This window comes from Ochotona princeps, chromosome 23 (genome assembly GCF_030435755.1).
Source record: "Ochotona princeps isolate mOchPri1 chromosome 23, mOchPri1.hap1, whole genome shotgun sequence".
NCBI lineage: Eukaryota > Metazoa > Chordata > Mammalia > Lagomorpha > Ochotonidae > Ochotona > Ochotona princeps.
In genome coordinates, this window is record NC_080854.1 from 30,974,843 (window position 1) to 30,992,267 (window position 17,425).

The 17,425-nt window shown below is 44.7% G+C and overlaps 1 long non-coding RNA gene across 1 annotated transcript in view; it reads right to left on the reverse strand.

Annotated features, from left to right (window-relative positions):
- LOC131483096 (uncharacterized) overlaps window positions 1-14,403 on the reverse strand; it is a 44,918-nt gene extending 30,515 nt beyond the window's left edge. The window contains exons 1-2 of the long non-coding RNA XR_009247512.1: window positions 14,162-14,403; window positions 12,353-12,640 (exon numbers count right to left, since the gene is read on the reverse strand). This is a non-coding gene — a long non-coding RNA (uncharacterized LOC131483096). The remainder of the gene's footprint in view (window positions 1-12,352; window positions 12,641-14,161) is intronic.
- Between the last annotated feature and the right edge of the window lie 3,022 nt (window positions 14,404-17,425).

Sequence of the window (17,425 nt, forward strand, 5' to 3'; positions counted from 1 at the left end):
GCGGATCACCGGCACACAGGTCCTTTGCATGTGTATCCAGCCCTCAGAACAGACAGCACAGTCAACAGTGCAAAGCATGCACCATTCAAGGAGGAAAACCAGTTCCCTTCAGTTATTTCATCACAAGGAAACTAATAGCATGGTGCCCTCATGGCCTGAGCAATGGCGATGGCACGAGGGGACAGTAGCAGGGTTTCAGGGGTTGTTTCTGCTAATCCTCCTTGGGTCTCCATCTCACATTCTACATAAATTAGAGAGCTCAACAGAACACCACCAGTCAGCACAGAGGCTGATAACAAAATCCACTCCAGGAGCTGTGGCGGTCCTTCCCACCAGCTGCTGCTTCTGGCCGGGGATCCTCCCCTCCATCCACGTAAGATGAGGCCCAGGAAGAGGGCAGTACGGGTGAGGTTAAAGACAGAGCCAGAGAAATGAAGAGTAAGTGAGAAAAGAAGCAACAGGTGGCCCCAGGTCATTCTCTCTCTTTCTCTCCTTTTTTATAAGTGAAGAAGAAAATGAGAAAACAAATCTAAAAATATTTTTTGAAGTTCATTGATACAAATATTTTGGCTTCACAAATACATATTAAAAATAAAATATAACCTTATAGTATATTCTCCTGTGCTTTTTAAACATTTATTTACTCTTCTGTAATATCCAGAAGGTTTGGACAGTGGGTTCCACCATCTCAAATGTTTTCCTTCCAGGTAGGATATGAAATCAACAGCTGTTGGCTTAGGTTTTTGATTTTATTAAATCACATTAGGTTCACAGGTTTTCCTGATGCAGATCCCAGAGTTCTATGGAAGAAATACATTTCTTTTCCATTACCCTCTTCTCCCTGCTACATCTTTACCCATCTTCTCTGTCCTGAGGGGTTCATTTTGGGGGTAAGTCTTAAGAGGAAGTTAAACAGTCTCCACAGAGGGACCTGCTCTGCAGTTGGTGGTTAGCTCACACCTTCTGGAATGCCATTCTCCAAAGGGAAATCGAGGTGTTAACTCCACACCACCACAGTGTTCACTTAAATAGCTCTATTCCAGGGTGAATTCAGCACACTTGTAGGTCACTCACCCTCTCAAAATATCAAAGTGCCTTATGGAGGTGAGCAAATCAAACCTCTCAGAGCTGCTATTGAAAGGTGAAAAAGATCACACTTGCTCACAGAAGACCAAACAATTTTCTCCTCCTGTTCTTTCTTCTTGGTTTCTAGTGGTAAATGCCAAGGTGCTATTCCAGGACTGAGCCATGTGTGGGACGGCAGGGAGGGAAGGAGCCACAATGGCCCACAATTGCTCAGGGCATGGACCAGGATGACCCAGAACGTTCCCCAAAATTCCTCTTTGGCCCAGAGACATCAGACCCCCAGACCTGTGGGAACTTGGTCCCAATCTCAGCCTGCATTTCAGCATTGCAAGCTTTTCCTCCCAATCTGGTGCTGGCAGATGGTACTGGTGGCTCCCTGTAACTATTCAACTCCAAGGCTACCCTGCATCCCACTGTACATACTGTGTCCCTAAGTGAGCAGCGGGAGAATTTGTCAGAGAACACATCAACTGTCCTCCAGTATTTTCTCTTTCTATCCTCTAACCCAAAAACTCCCATGTGTTCTGTCTAAATTTTAGTGTCATTGAAAAAATGCTCTAAGAAGAATTAATATGTGACGTGCCCGGGAAGCTCAGATAAAGGGTCTAAGAGAAAGAAGAAAAGAGGAAGTGCAAGCCCATCCCATAAACTGTTTCAACATTCATGCCGAGAGATTATGAGCAGGCAGGAAACAAAAGGGCCCTATGAGGCCCTTAAGAGATATATTGTATTCTGCTCTACAACCGTGGAGTTGTTACAAAGGGTTCTTTAAATATTTCTGATGGGAATGAAATGAATTATGGCTAAGGAGGGGGAGGAGGATGTGAAAGGGCAGGATGTCAGGTAAATGGAAATCGTGTTTCCTTGCGAGCCACAACCAGCCTACCCTTTCTCTTCGTTGGTATTTTTTTTCTTTCGATTTAATATCTGGAAGTTAATTATCTGCCTAATTTGTTTGTCACCTCAGCATGACATAGGTTAGAATTGCTTGTGTTCTGTTCATCCCAAGTTCCATGCATTACATTTTTAAAGGTATGGAAATGGCATCTTCGTATAAGTCATTAAAAGACACCAGAACCTTCTAAGGTTTAGAAAAAGCTCTCACCGTTCATCATTCGACTAAGCAGGAAGTGAGCTCTGATACAGAACTCCGCATTAAGCAGGTCCGTGTGAAGAGCTGGATTTGCTCACATCCAAGAGTCTATTGCAACCCAAGTTATTTTTCTGGGGAACCTCGCTCAAATGAAGCCCAAGTCAGGAACAGACACCAGTGTTTCTCAAGAACTGTCTCCCAGGCCTGTGCTACAACTCAAAAAAAAAATTTCTTTATTCTTATTGGAAAGTCAGATTTACAGAGAGAAGGAGAGACAGAAAGATCTTTCATCTGCTGGTTCACTCCCCAGGAGACTGCAATGGCCAGAACTGAGCCAATCCAAAGCCAGGAGCCAGGAGCTTCCTTGGGGTCTCCCATATGGGTGCAACGTCCCAAGGCTTTGGATGGTCCTCCACTGCTTTTCCAGGACATAAGCAGGGAGCTGGATGGGAAGTGGGGCAGCTGGGATGTGAACCGGCATGCATATGGGATCCTGGCTAATGCAAGGTGGGGATTTAGCCAGCAAGCCATTGTGCCAGGCCCGAATGACAACACTGAAGCCCACAACTGTCCCAGGGAAGGTGAAAATCTCTTATCTCTTATCTCTGAGGCAGTGAGTTACTCAGTCCCTGATGTAGCATCAAGCAAGCAGCTCGCCCTGCTGCGCCTGGCAGACCCTATGTTTTCCTCCGCAGCTGTATAGTCTGCTCAAAGGACAGAGCAAGGCAGGTCCCTCCATCTTCAGCCTTCTAATCCAGCTCAGGGGAGCCCAGCTAAAACACAAAGAGAATTTTTATATTTGGAGTCTTTGACATACAAAATGGCCATGCCAGTGGGCACCAGGTTTTTGTTTTTGCTTTATGCACCTGTCTTTGTAATCAGGAAAAGAAAAAGCAATGCAAAATATGTACAACCTCTCTCTTTTTTCTTTCCTTTTCTAAAAAGGCCAACAGCAGAATGTCTGTATAGAAAAATGTATCGGAGCTACATGGCCCAATCTACCTCGGGTCATGCTCCTACATATTAACCAGGGATTAGGAACATTCTTTTCTAAAGATCAGTGAGGAGACATTTCAGGCTGTGCCAGCCATTCACAAAATCCAAGTGAGTTCGTCAGCATACATGACCAGGTGGTTATGACTGTGGTACCAAGCATTTTGGACTGTCTGCGCTTAAGACGACAGAAGTCCTCCCATTGAGGCACGCACCTACTATGCGGTGTGATTGTACCATCCACATTTTGGGCACAACTGGGACTGATTAAAAATGGAATCCTGGGAACCAGCCCAGTAGCCTAGTGGCTAAAGTCCTCACCTTGCATGAGCCAGGATTCCATATGGGCAATGGTTCATGTCCTGACTGTTCTACTTCCCATCCAGCCCTTCTTGCCGTGTGCCTGGGAAAGCAGTGGAGGATGTCTCAGAGCCTTGGGACCCTGCTCTCACCTGGGAGACCCCAAGGAAGCTACTGACTTTGAATCAGCTCAGCCCTAGCATTCTGTCCATTTGCAGAGTGAACCAGTAGATGGAAGATCCTTCTGGGTCTCTTCTCTGTAAATCTGCCTTTCTAATAAATATATATATATTTTTTCTTAAAAATAGAATCCTGGGCCCGGCGGCATGGCCTAGCGGCTAAAGTCCTCACCTTGAAAGCCCCGGGATCCCATATGGGCGCCGGTTCTAATCCCGGCAGCTCCACTTCCCATCCAGCTCCCTGCTTGTGGCCTGGGGAAGCAGTCGAGGACGGCCCAAGGCTTTGGGACCCTGCACCCGTGTGGGAGACCCGGAAGAGGTTCCTGGTCCCGGCATCGGATTGGCGCGTACCGGCCCGTTGCGGCTCACTTGGGGAGTGAATCATCGGATGGAAGATCTTCTCTCTGTCTCTCCTCCTCTCTGTATATCCGGCTTTCCAATAACAATAAAATCTTTAAAAAAAAAAAAAAAATAGAATCCTGCACCACCCTCAGACCCACTGAATCCAGCTCTGCGTCTTAGCACACCCAGGGTTTTTCAGACACATCACGTGGAGGTTGACAAGCATGTCTTTATTTTGGGTGCCCACCCCACACTTCATGTCACAGGGTCTATGTCCAGGCTTCCCGTGACTTGAAGGGTCACAGCTTTTCTGCCAGCCCCGGAACCTTCCCATTCAGCAGATCTGACTTGGAGCTGAGGACTTCTTTTTTCATTCCAACAAGCGTTTACGAAAACTTTTTCTCTGACAAAATTTGGGAAAATGCATTTCCTGGTGTTTAAGTCAGCAGGATGAATTGCTTCTCTGTTCCCTTAACCTTTTCTCCTCCTTTGTAGCATGTCACTAATGGAGTGCTCTCTAGGTTTTTTTTTTTTTTAATGTATCTGTTTTCCTTGGTAGACTCTTGTGTTGCCAGTGCCTGGCACAGTGCCTTGCACACAATAAATGCTCAAGTGCATGCATGAATAACAACGACCACCACGTGGACAATTAGCGCGAGTTCATTGGACAGACCAAAGGTCAAGTGTGCCATAAAAAGGAAAGTGGTTTCATTTTAATGAGTAATTTCTCAGCAGGATTTTGTTTCAAATCAAGCATATGTTCCTGGTACCAGTCCAATAGGAAGGCTTTCTGCGCTCTAAACCTGGATGTGCTATTCCCTCCATGGCTGCTGCCTGGGCGGCTCCTGTCCACCACCCAGGGTGGCACATCCCCTTCCTTAGCCATCATCACCTGCAAAGGGGCTCTTTGCTTCCCCGGCCTTGCAAGCCATTCAAAGAATGCGTTTGACCTTTTGACATTCTGTGACAGCAAAAGTTTGTGACCCACTGACCACAAGCTGCCTGAAGGAGTCGTTTCCTTTAATTTGCTCCAAATTTCTTTCTTAAACAACCCCTTTTAAGAGAATCAAGTTTAAGAGAGAGATTACTTCACTTGCTTGTTGTTTTATTGTGTGTTAGGGACTGCCAGAGGACATAAACGTTTTTTTTAAATCTCTTGCAGAATCTCTGTTTCAGTGGGAAAAAAAAAGATTTCTTTGAAAGGCAATTACAGAGAGAGGGGAATAGAGACAGAAATTCTGCGTATGATGGTTCACTCTCCATCAGACAGCTGCAGCAGCCATACTGAGCCAGGAGAAAGGCAGGACCCAGGAGCCTCGGCCAGGGGGCCGGGTGGGTGGGCCTTCCATTGCTAGTTTCCCAGTGGCACTATCAGGGGGCTGGATCAGAAGTGGAGCAGCCAAGACTATAAAACTGGTGTCCACTTGGGATGCTGGCATTGTAAGCAGCAGTTTAATTCACTGCATCAAAACAACAGACTGTCTGATTTAGTCTTTAATTGTATATTTCCTTTTTAAATTATTTTTATCTTTATCAGAAAGGCAGGTCAATTCTGCAGAGAGAAAGAAAGACAGAAAGGAAGATCTTCCATCCCCGGTTCACTCCCTAAATGGACACAACGGCCAGAGTTGAACTAAGCCAAAGCCAGGAGCCAGGAGCTTCTTCTGGGCCTCCCACATGGGTGCAGGGTCCCAAGACTTTGGGTCATCCTAGACTTTCTTTCCAGGCCACAGGCAGGGAGCTGGAAGGGAAGTGGAGCAGCCGGGACACAAACTGGTGCCCATATGGGATCCTGGTGTTTGAAGGGTGAGAATTTAGCCATTGAGTCATCAAGCTCGGCCCCTTAAATTGTATATTTGCTTAACAGATACATAAATACCACATATCCATGTCCAAAATTTTGGAAGGTAAAGAAAACATAAGGAATATTCATCTTACACCTAAAATGTTACAGATATGTTATTTATCAACACAATTTAGTTTTAACCAGTCACAGTAGCACATTTTCTCATATGTAAATGTGGTCAGAATGCAGTCATGTTTCATGCTACCAGAATCAAGCACACATCTGTGCATTTTTAAATCATTTTTAATTTTTATTTGAAAGGCAGAATTACAGAGGAAGGAAGAGATGGAGAAAGACCTTCCGTTTGCTGGTTGGTTCACTCCCCAAATAGCCACAGTGGCTAGATTTGGAGCCAGGAGCTTCTTCTGGTCTCCCACGTGGGTGCAGGGTCCCAAGGCTTTGCCCCATCCTCCACTGCTTTCCCAGGCCACAAGCAGGGAGCTGGATGGGAAGTGGAGTAGCCAGGATATGAACCAGAGCCCATGTGGCATGCCAGCACCACAGGCAGAGGCTTAGCGCACTATGGCACAGCAGTGCCCTTGTGCAGTATTTGAGGATTGAATTTTTACCGCCTCCCAGGCAGAACGATGATGTGGTGAAGTGTACGGAAGGCAGACCAGCTGAGGCCCCAGGCCACAGGAGGAGACTGGGCAAAACTACCACTATTTTTAACAGGCAATGATTCCTTGCTTCTGTTCCCTGGGATTCAAGAAGAAAGTCAAACACAAAAGGAAGTGTCTAGTGCCCTTCCACGTGTAATTGCACTTTCACAAACCCACTGACTGTACAAAGTCCCCCCGCAGCCATGGGACTCGGGCCTAGGACTGATGCTCAAGCGCCCTGCAGAAAGCAGCATCGTGTTTACACAGGCTCTCAGTGCTAAACTATTTATAATACATAATTCAATGCAAATACTATATGAATACCTATCCTGCATTGTTTGGGGAATCATGGCATGTGGGAAAGTGTACAGCACAGATGCAACCTTCTCCTGAACTCCTGACTGGCACTTCCTCACCTGCATGTCTTTGATGGGTCCCTGGGGCCAGTAGAGCTGACTGGGGGCTTGACCCACTCTGCAGCATCCAGAGAGAAGACCACATTGCAAATCAGCAGCCCAGGAAAAGATCCAAATTCAAAATGCAAAATGTGGTTCCTACAGAATGAATACAACTTTTGCACAGTTGTAAAGCCAAACTTTTGCAAGTTACCCATGTTAAGTTGGTGACCATGTGTGCCCCCATAGCCTCCCCAGAGTGAATTGTGGTTATATGGCTTGCTCAGCCAACATGGTAAATGAAGTATGCTATGTAAGCTTGAAGAACTGATGCCCTGCTTGACATGTGGCTATTTCCTCTGAGCCTCAGGAAAGCAGAGTTCAGATAACAGCTTCTATTACCGTGAATCCCTCCGCTGAGAACTGAGGGTGAGAAGCACAGAGCAAACCTTTGATGGCCACTGCAGGAGGGGCAGGCAAAAGAGAAATAAAACTTCACTGCAGAGGTCACTGGAATTCAGAAGGTTGTTTGTTACTGTGCATCCTCTAGCCTGTTCTTACTGATATAAATTCTATGAATGAGTCAGTTTAAAAAATCTGAATGGAGGGGGCTGGTGCAGTGACCTAACTGGCACCAGCCCCCAAGCACCAGCATCCCTTGGTTCATGTCCTGGTTGCTCCATGGTTGCTCCATTGCCCATCCAACTCCCCGACTGTGGCCTGGGAAAGCAGAAAAGGAATCACCGAAAGCGTTGGGATTCTACACCACGTGGGAGACTCAGAAGAAGATCGTTCCTCCTAGCTTTGTCGTTGAGGCCATTTGGGAAGTGAACCAGTGATAGGAGATCTTTTTCTTTGTCTCTCCTACTCTGGGAATATGCCTTCCTGATAAAAAAAATAATTTTTAAAAAATCTAAATGGAGAGGTCACATGTATTATCATGACAGTTCATACTTTCTATCAGAAAGCCTGGTCTAAGTCCTGGCTCCTCCGTTTGTGACTTGGCTTCCTGCAAATGTGTGCACTAATGGCTCAAGTCCTTGGGTCTGAACCCTTGTCTGTGAGAGACCCAGATGGAGCTGTGGCTCCTGACTTCTAGCCAGTTGTTTTCAACATCTGAAGAGTGAATAAATGGATGCAAGAGCTCTCTGTCTGCTTTTTCAAATAAGGTAATAAATAAATAAATATTTTTCTAAATAAATGTCAGGTTTTCTGTAATGAACAAATCTTTAGAGCTCTAAACATGTCTAGAATGTAGAATTATGCAATGTATTATAAATATTTACACTTTAGAATCTGATAAATATTTTCTCTATGATTTGATAAAAATTGCTAAATTAAAATCTGAATTAGGACAAAATTAAGTGCATTTGGGGCCTAGTATATGGAAACTTTCCCTGGATTGACATTAATTAAAATTAAAGTCCTGTAGTACAGTACCCATGATGCCCTGTCGTCCTCTGATGTTGTAAGCCATGGGACTTTCAAATGCTTCGAAAATCCAGCAAAAAATCCTACAGTGTAAATCTAATAATCTTTTAAGAAATAGGTTATCGCTCACACTTTATGTTTAGAAGTCCAGGATAATTAATACGGATCCATATTCTCTTTATAATAAATATTCATGGACTATCTGATTAAAGAATGGTGCTAAAACTGTGTGTGGTTCATCTAAATGTCACTAGTTTATGTTTACTGAGACTCCTTGAGACATCATGTATTATTCAACCATTTTCTTGAGACTTAGAATAGCAAGGGAAAATATGTTTCCTTCTACCTCATCTGAGTGGCTTTCATTTGAGTTCCAAAGGCCTGAACAGAAGCAAAAGACACTGAATTCACCATTTAATATTTTTCTTTTGCTATATTGCCTTTCATTCGGAATTAAGCATAGCAGATACACCAAGCTTAATCATCTTTGTAAAGAAGAGGAGACATTCTTGCAAAAACACCATCTTAAGATCTTATTTTAAAGATTTGCTTGGATGGCATAGTGTCAGAAAGAGAAAATGAGAGAGAAGAGAGATTTTTCAACCACTGGTTTATCCCACAAGACCAGGTCCTCTTAGAATAAAAAAAAAAAAAGAAGAAGAAGAAGAAAAGAAAAAACTATCCCGTGCTTTTACTTGGTAGGGTCTTTGAGGCATAGAGGCACGGTTAAACTTAGTGCATTCTGGAATCAAAGCACCAGGCTTGAAATGCTGAGTTCCTCACTCATAAGTTATGGGAATTCAGACAAATTGCCCAACTTTTAATTCTTGCTCTCTTCATCTGTGAAGCGGGGTAGTAACAGGACCCACTTTATAGTGCTACTGAGAAAATTAAAGTAGAAAATCTAGGTGAATTGCTTAAAATGAAATAAGTGCTGTGATTAGAACTTGCATAAGGTTTCTCATTGTATTGCAGGGCATAGAAAGAATCAAGAAATTAATCCGCTGGTCAATTGTATGTATAAATATATATTCTATTATGTGCATTTATACACATACACCCACCCGCACACACAGACAGACTTTTTGCCAAACTGCTATATGAAATACATGAAATAGTGAAGAGTTAAGCACAGCCCAGATGTTGCCTACTGCTGCGGTATCTGGCTACAATTCCTTTACAATGTGAGGCTGCATGCCTTCGTAATTCTCCCCGACAAATGCATGGACGTGCAGTAGGATGCTCCAGCCCGCCACGTTGTGATCCCTCGCCTTACTGTCGCATGCCTGTCTTAGTGGGGACTTGATTAGGACCATCAGAGAAACCCAGGGATTCGCACGCTTTCTTGTGGTTTTCTGCCTCTGAAGGAACCCAGCTTATGCATGGAGCAGCGCACTTAGCATTCCGGAGTCAGTACTCCGGGACATTTTGGCGTGACTCTCAGAGTACCTTTGCAGAAAAGAAACATTCCAAATGGAAGCAGGTCTGGTATTTCTGATACGTTATCGGCTTAGTTAAATTTCTGTAATATATTTACAAGAAAAAGTAAAATCCATATGGATATGGCATAATCGAGCTTTCTTTGTGTTACCAATCAGTTAATCAACACGAAGCCCTCTCTGACATTTCTTTCAGACTGAACTTTATGCTGATTGTTCGGGATGAAACTATACCTGTGTGTATATATAATGTGTCCTAGCCAACAACATTGATGGCATAGAGCCCGTCAGCTCTGTTTCCCTTCTTTCTCTACATCTGTGCTCTTTGCCGACCTGCCCCCCATGTCTCCTCCTCTGACTGTGTGCCTGAGATGTGCTCCCTGCGCTGGGCTCCTCATTAAGCTGGGACGCCACGTAATCAAAGCCTGACTCCCGCGGCCCTTTCATCTCCGTGCTTATTTTCTCAAGTGCATTCCTTCACGAAATCATGGTCAGCTCCGCCCTTCCTAAAATAACACCAGGCACTTCTGGCTCTACCGCTCCCTCCCCCACCGTCCTAACTGTCCACGAACCGCCTGTGGGGTGGCATCTGGGGGGAGGGTGCTGTCAGGTCCAGCGACATAATTTATGGGACCCTTTGTTCAAAATGCAGGGGAAAACTCTACCACTAGTGGTACCAAAATAGAAAATTCTTTCCTGACTTCTGCATCCTCTCCCTTAACTAGGCATGTTGTTTCAAATTTGCTAGTTAATGTCATTTCAAATATAAAAAACTTCAGCTAGCATGAAGAGTTTTGTTGCTCATCTTTGTATTGGACAGAACCAATTTCTCTAGCAGACTCTCAGTTTTGTGTTAGACAAATTTATTTACATGAAAAGCAGAGTAAGAGAGAGAATCTTCCAAACGGCTCACTCCCCAAATGCTCACAGTAGCCAGGGTTGGCCAGGCTGAAATCAGCAGCCACCCAAGTATCCCACATGAGCGGCAGGGACCCAAGAACTTAGTCCATCAGCTGCTGCCTCCAAGGTGCCTTAACAGGAAGCTGGAGTAGAAGCAGAGCAGTTGAGATTTCACCCAGGTGCTCCAAAATGGAATGCAAGTTTCCAAGCAATGGCCTGACCTACGGCACCAAAAGGCATGTCCCAAAACTATCTGAAAATAAAAATATCCGAGCATTTAATATAGCCTTCCCTGTATGCAACACTCTATGCTGTACCCATAACAACAGTGGAAACGCTGCACAAAATTCATCCAGCCATCTTACTTTCACTTCCTGATGCACACACATTTGATTCCCACTCTTCTACCTGTAAGAACAGACCTACAGGAGATGGAATCAGGCCTCGCCTCACTTCTCCCTTTCTTTTTACAGCATTGTCTTTGTCATAAGCACCTGTCTAAAACACAACAGTGTCACAAAAGGGAAGGGATATGACAGAACTCCTTGATTTGTCATGTTTCGTAAAAGAGCCCTGCCTTCTCCCTGCATCCAAAGAAGTTTTGGTGTGAAAGCAGTGTGGTCTCCTGAGGCAGTTGGCAGAGTCTGCCCCCAGACACACAAAGTTCAGCCACAGACATAACACACTTCATTCACTTGGAACCTCCCTGAGTCCCATGTATCCAGGTCCTCTAGAATTTTGAGCTTTTCGGGCATCAGGAATGCTGCAAATAGTTCTACTGTGCTTTGCTTCTCCACTCACCTGCTCCATTACACTTCACTTGCAAAATTCAAGGTCAAAGATAGGATCGGGAAGACTGTCAAGGGGCTGGCAACAGAGCATCAAACCAAATCTGGGGCCCTAATAAACTGGAGTCCTGTGCACATCCCCAAGACATTAGCTCTGGATCCTATTGTGCAGACACTTAGGGGATTTTTATTGTAAGACTTCACAACCACCACATCTCAACTGTAAAAAATGAGCAAAGAATGAAGACACAACCCCTGACTTGCTGGACCATAGACTTCTGTTCACAGACTGCAGGAGCCTATGTGTAACTTGTTCTAATCCTGCTTAGTAAGCTAAAAGACCCAAAAATTAAATATCGCATTATCCCCAGTGGAAAGAGCATGCAACCAGTGTGTAGACATGGATTGGAAATGAACTTGGAAAGACGGATTTTGACACTTCATAGGATTCTTTTTGAACAGTCTTGTCAGTGCCTAAAATAGCACTTTCTCAAATCTAGAACAAGTTCATCTATTTTAATACACAATCACCTGAATAACTTGCTGAGCGTATTTTTAAGCAACTCCCTAAGGGGCCAGTGTTGTAATGGCGCACCAGTTCGGGTCCCACATGGTGTGGTCCCAATCTAGCTCTCCACTGACACTTCTGGGAAAAACAGTGACTAATGGCCAGGGTCTTGGTCCCTGCCATCTGTGTGGCAGACTTAGAGGGCATTCCTGGCTTCCGCCTTCTGCCTGGCGCAGCCCTGGCTGTTACAGGAATTTGATGAATGAAGCAGTGGGTGCAAAACTCTCTCCTTCTCTGTTACTCTGTCATTTGATAGAAAAAACAAGTCTTCTTTAAAAGAAGCTTACTTGATATTATTGGTAGATATCAGATTTTATGAGACATGCTTGTACTAAAAAGTTTCATTGAACATCTAAAACTCAAATGTAATGGAACATACTTTTTACTTACCAAAGGGTAACTGTTCCCAGTGATTTTCATTCAGATGGACCACGTACAAATTCTAAAGTTTTCATGAGGTGGAACCATTTATACTTGCCTGAAATCACTTGGTGAGCAGATGTGCGGTTTCGAGAGCACTGCCTTTGAGGATAGGGGATCTGAAAGGCATCACAGCAGAGTCCCAGAGCATTCCCAAAGACGTCATGTCTCAGACTATCCCCAACTCTTCCGGGAGTCTCTCTGGAGCTTCTCCTTCCTCTCTGGCCTCTCCCTTCTCACTGGAGCTTCTACACAGCCCTACAAAATGTCAGAGGGAAGTGAATTCTGATTTTGTGGGCACCATATACCCCCTGTGCAAACTGGGGGTCTCTATAAAAAACAGTATGTAATCACAAGTACAAAGGTAGACCCCAAATCAGCATTAGGCAGAATGAATATAGAAATCACCACAAATTGCAAATTATAAAGACTATTATTCATAAAACTCATATATAATGCTGTTTCTCTGTTTCCTGACTGTAAACTCCTTAATCACTTCTGCAAATGAAAGCTTGTTTTTAAAGAATATTTTCTATTGAGAGAACAGACTGGCATGTCAGTCTTCAGTGTGAAGAATGGAAATCTGCTTTCTATTGTTGATTACAATAGAAAAGCTTCTCTCTATTTCAAAAGAATAAATGGCTATGGTTTGCATGTCTTTAGGGCTGTTGGGAAACTGGGGCAGACTTCAATCCAGTTTCTGACAGACATGAGCCGTGAGATTTGAAAGGATTTTCCCTGGGCTGGCCCTGCCCGTCTCTAAGCTGGCTCGTGGTGCTGGAGTTGGCAGCCCAGGCCACAGCCATGGCTCGCTTAGAGTCTGGATCCGGTTCTCCTCCAAGGCAGAGCTAGCAAGCCACAGGCAGCAGTCTTCGCTCAAGCAGCCCCATGTCCAGAGACAGCATTCAACTCAACGCAAACTCAAACCTTTCAGAAACACAAAATAAACCCCACTTGCTATGGGTAATTCTCTGTATCAACTTGGCTGAGATGTGGTGCCCAAATGTTTGGTTAAATATTGTTCTGGATGTTTCTGTAAGGGCGCTTTTGGGTGACAGTTACCTTTGAATCGGTGGACTTTAATCAAGTGGACTGCCTTCCCAAATGAGGGTGGGCTCCTCCGATCAGAAGCCTTTGACAGAACACAGACCTCCCCCGGCCAGGAGGAATGACTGCACTAGCTAGCCCTCCCGGTCTTAGTTAAACTTAATAACCTCTAACCTTTAATGAAGGAATTTTAGGGTGCACAACTCAATCCTTATTGCTCCACAAGGCATCACTTTTTGTATTGCGTCTTATAACCCTTGTGTCTGTAACAGAAATTTACAGTCATCTTAAAATTCTTTTTTCATTTTTCTCCGTGTGTCTCTTTGTGACTGGTCTATTGATTTCCTTAATGGTACTGAACAAGTCTTTGCATTTTGTATCTCCTACACACTGACATCATAGACCACCTCTGATCCTGCGCAAAAAAAAAAAAAGGAAAGAAATAAACTAGTGAAGTTCTTCCCTTTACAGAGAAAATGTGTGTTTATACTTTAAAATAAGAATGTTGTCAACATTTCGCAGGTATCATCCACAATATCAGAAACTAGTAAAGGGTGGAGAGCAGTTTAAATTGCTGCCCCCACCACTTAGACATAACGTCTGCTCACTGTTTTCGTTCTTATGCTGAAAGCTCTGTACACAATGAATCCTATTACAAAGGAAGACACAGCCCATTGCTCTGCAGTATCTATTCTTTCCCCATCCCAAGTAACAGTTTCAGTTGACTAGAACCCAGGATAAATAGGCCATTTCTCGGTATTTCTTGCGCTGATGCCTGCGTTCTGGCCAACAGAACATGAGTGGGTACTATATGTGACAGCTTCTAAGAATGTTCCCCAAGAGACGGCAGGTGCACTCACGGCCGTTCCCTCGCTCTCCTTCCCATCTCCCGCAACCCAGAAAGCAGAGGCTGCCTGCTCAAACCGCAAGGCTGAGGGCTGGCCTGGAACACAGCTGAGGGCGCTGGAAGGAGCTGCCGTGTCCGAGGACCTCAGGGAACATCACAGCTTGCTCCGCCTGACCTATGCCAGAAAAATAAAGACGTCTGCTTCCAACCACTGGTTTTGTTTTGTTTTGTTTTGTCTTGTCTTTTTTTTTTCTTTTAAAGAAAAGAAATTCTGTAACACACAGAAGCAACACAGCATTTTGTAACTTGTCTTAATTCGTAACTCCACTTCAGTACAGAAGGCCATTACCATTGGCAGCTGTTGGGTAGCCTGGGGGACTAAAAATGGCCACAAAGGAAAATAGCTCGATGGTTGCTCAAAAAGCTAAACATAGAATTAGCACAAGACCCAGCCATTCGACTCCTAGGTATAGATCCAGCAAATTGAAAACATGCTCACGAACACTCACAGAAGTATCATTCACAGCAGCCAAAAAGTGAAAATGACCCACGTGTATACAAGTTGATGAGCAGATTTTAAAAATGTGGCCTCTGCGTATAGTGGACTAGCACTGAGCCATAAAAATGCAGCAAGTTCTGACCCAAGCTACAACATGGACAAACCTTGACAACATGCACAGTGAAAAAGGCCAGTCGCTTGTTGTGTGTTACCATTTATGTGAAGTATCCCGAATAGGCAAATCCAGAGGCAGAAGAAAAATCAGTTCTTCCTAGACACTGGGGGCAAGAACCAGTGTCAGAATATTCTGGAACTATGCAGTAGTGACAGTGACTCAAAACTTTGGTTGGGCCACATGCTCCTGAGCTGTAGAATTTAGAATGCGGAGCTTGGTGTTGGATATTATGTCCTCCACAGAAAAAACGGCCACCGACTCCTTGTACTTCCTCCCATCAGGATGGTCTGGGATGGCCTTGGTTCATGGTTGGACCAATCAAGGGGGGCAGAGCAATGTCATGTGACTTTTGGGACATTTGGGACATTTCCCAAAAGGTCTCCTAGTTTCTCTTGTCACACCAAGGGAATCCTGAGGCCACTGGAGAGTGGACCAGCCATCCAAGGCTGCCTGATGAGTGAGGTGCTAGATGACCAGAAGTAGCTGAATAGACAAAAGACTGCATGCAGGTGACAGCAGCAGTGGCCAACCTGGTCAAGCCACAGAATTATGGGAAATTAAAAAGTCATCCCTGTCTTAAACCACTTGATTACAGGTGGATTGATATGCAGAAACAGGCAACAGAAACAGCCTGCCCTGTGCACATAGTTTATTTAGCCAGTCTCATTCTGAGAGGCATTAGGTTGTGTCCAGGTTTGTAACTGTTCTAAACAGTTCTTCCCTGGACATGCTCGCATAAACAACCCAGCACACATACCCGGTTCTTCCCCTCTGCTTCTCACTTGCACTTAATGGGCACTTTAAGGAAATACTTTCCAAATATAATCTTGCCACAAGAAGCAAAATCAATAGCGGTGTTTCAGGCTACTTCCAGTGGCCCTGCCAGGTTGCTGTAGAAAAGTCTGTGCAAAATTGATCCTGTGATTGTCGCCCCTGAGTCACCCATCCTGTTTCTTGCCTGGTCAGCCTGATGTGGTTCTTCTGTCGTGTTTCATCAAGGCTTTCCTTGTAGATTTCATGGGTGGACCTATGATTTTATCACCAGCTGTGACCCCCAGGGTCAGGCTCAGAGCCTTCCTTGTCTCCTCCAGTTGCTTGCTCTCTTCTGTAAACCTTGACTGAGTGCACTGATCAGTAGAATCAAAGTTATTTCAGGCAAGGCTTGTGCTAAGCTTCACTGGATCGCAGGATTCTCAATGTAGAGATGGCGTTCTTAGCATGCGAGTAAGTTCACCCAAAGATTTAAAGTAGCTCTGAGTGACAGTTATCTTCTTGTCACGGTGACTGAAATAGGAGTAATTATTTAAAGAAGTAAGCATACGGAAGTTAGGAGAAGCTGGGTGTGGCTGGGGGAGAGCAAGGGAAGGTTTGGGAGTGTTAAGAGTGAGAAGAACTGCAGCAGGAAGCATGCCACAATCTGAGAAATGTGGTCTTGGATTAAATCCTTAGATTTAGGCACTTGGTATTATTCAGGAAGAGAAGGTAGCTAAAACATCAAAATTTCCTGGCAAGATTGTAAAAACAAAAGGAAGAGAATTGGAATTGGCCAAGCAGAAAGAGCTGGCTGAACGCCTGGCATGGTAGCCTCGTAGCTAAAGTCCTCGCTTTGCACGCGCTGGGATCCCATGTGGGCACTGGTTCATGTCCTGGCTGCTCCACGTCCCATCCAGCTCCCTGCTTGTGGCCTGGGAAAGCGGTGGAGGACGGCCTAACGCCTTGGGATCCCACACCCGTGTGGGAGGCTCCGGCTTTTGCAGCCACCTGCGGAATGAACCAGCAGATGGAGGATTTTTCTCTCTGTCTCTCCTTCAATTTGTAGACCTGACTTTCCAGTAAAAAAAAAAAAATTTAATTAATTTCAAAAAGAAAAGAAAAGAAATAGCAGGTAGAGATGGAGAATCAGGCAGATGCAGGATAGCAAAAGCTAAGAAGTGAGGCCACAATATGTGGTGTTCAGTGCAAAGTGAAAAAAGGGAGATCTTTAATGTCAAGAATGGCACTAGCAGCATATGAAGCCTAGTGTGGGGAGAGCAATTTTGTACAGTTCTTCTTGCTGCAGATCTGTGAAGCTGGCCCTGAGGCTAAGAGGCTGGAGAGCTTCCAGAGAGGGGCAATAACCAATAGAAAAGAGGATTGAATGATAATGTGATTATTTTGAGGTCATGGTGAACTTAAAAGGGGAATGAGGCTGGAGACAGGATCAGATCAGAAGGCACTGAAGAGCTAATTGCTTGGGGAATGAAGCACAGGTGTAACGGGGTGCAGCCATCGACGGCTTGCACCCACTTGTCAGGTTAATTGACAGTGGACAGGGCACCAATGCTGCTCCTGCCTTCTGCACCATTCAGAACAACTGAAAGCGCAGAAATGACTCCAGAGGCCCCCACACACCTGGCCCCTCCTGCCTCCCATTGTACTAGCCTAGGTTAACTGTAAGAAAACTTTGGGCTCTGATAACTCCCTTCCTGCTTCCTG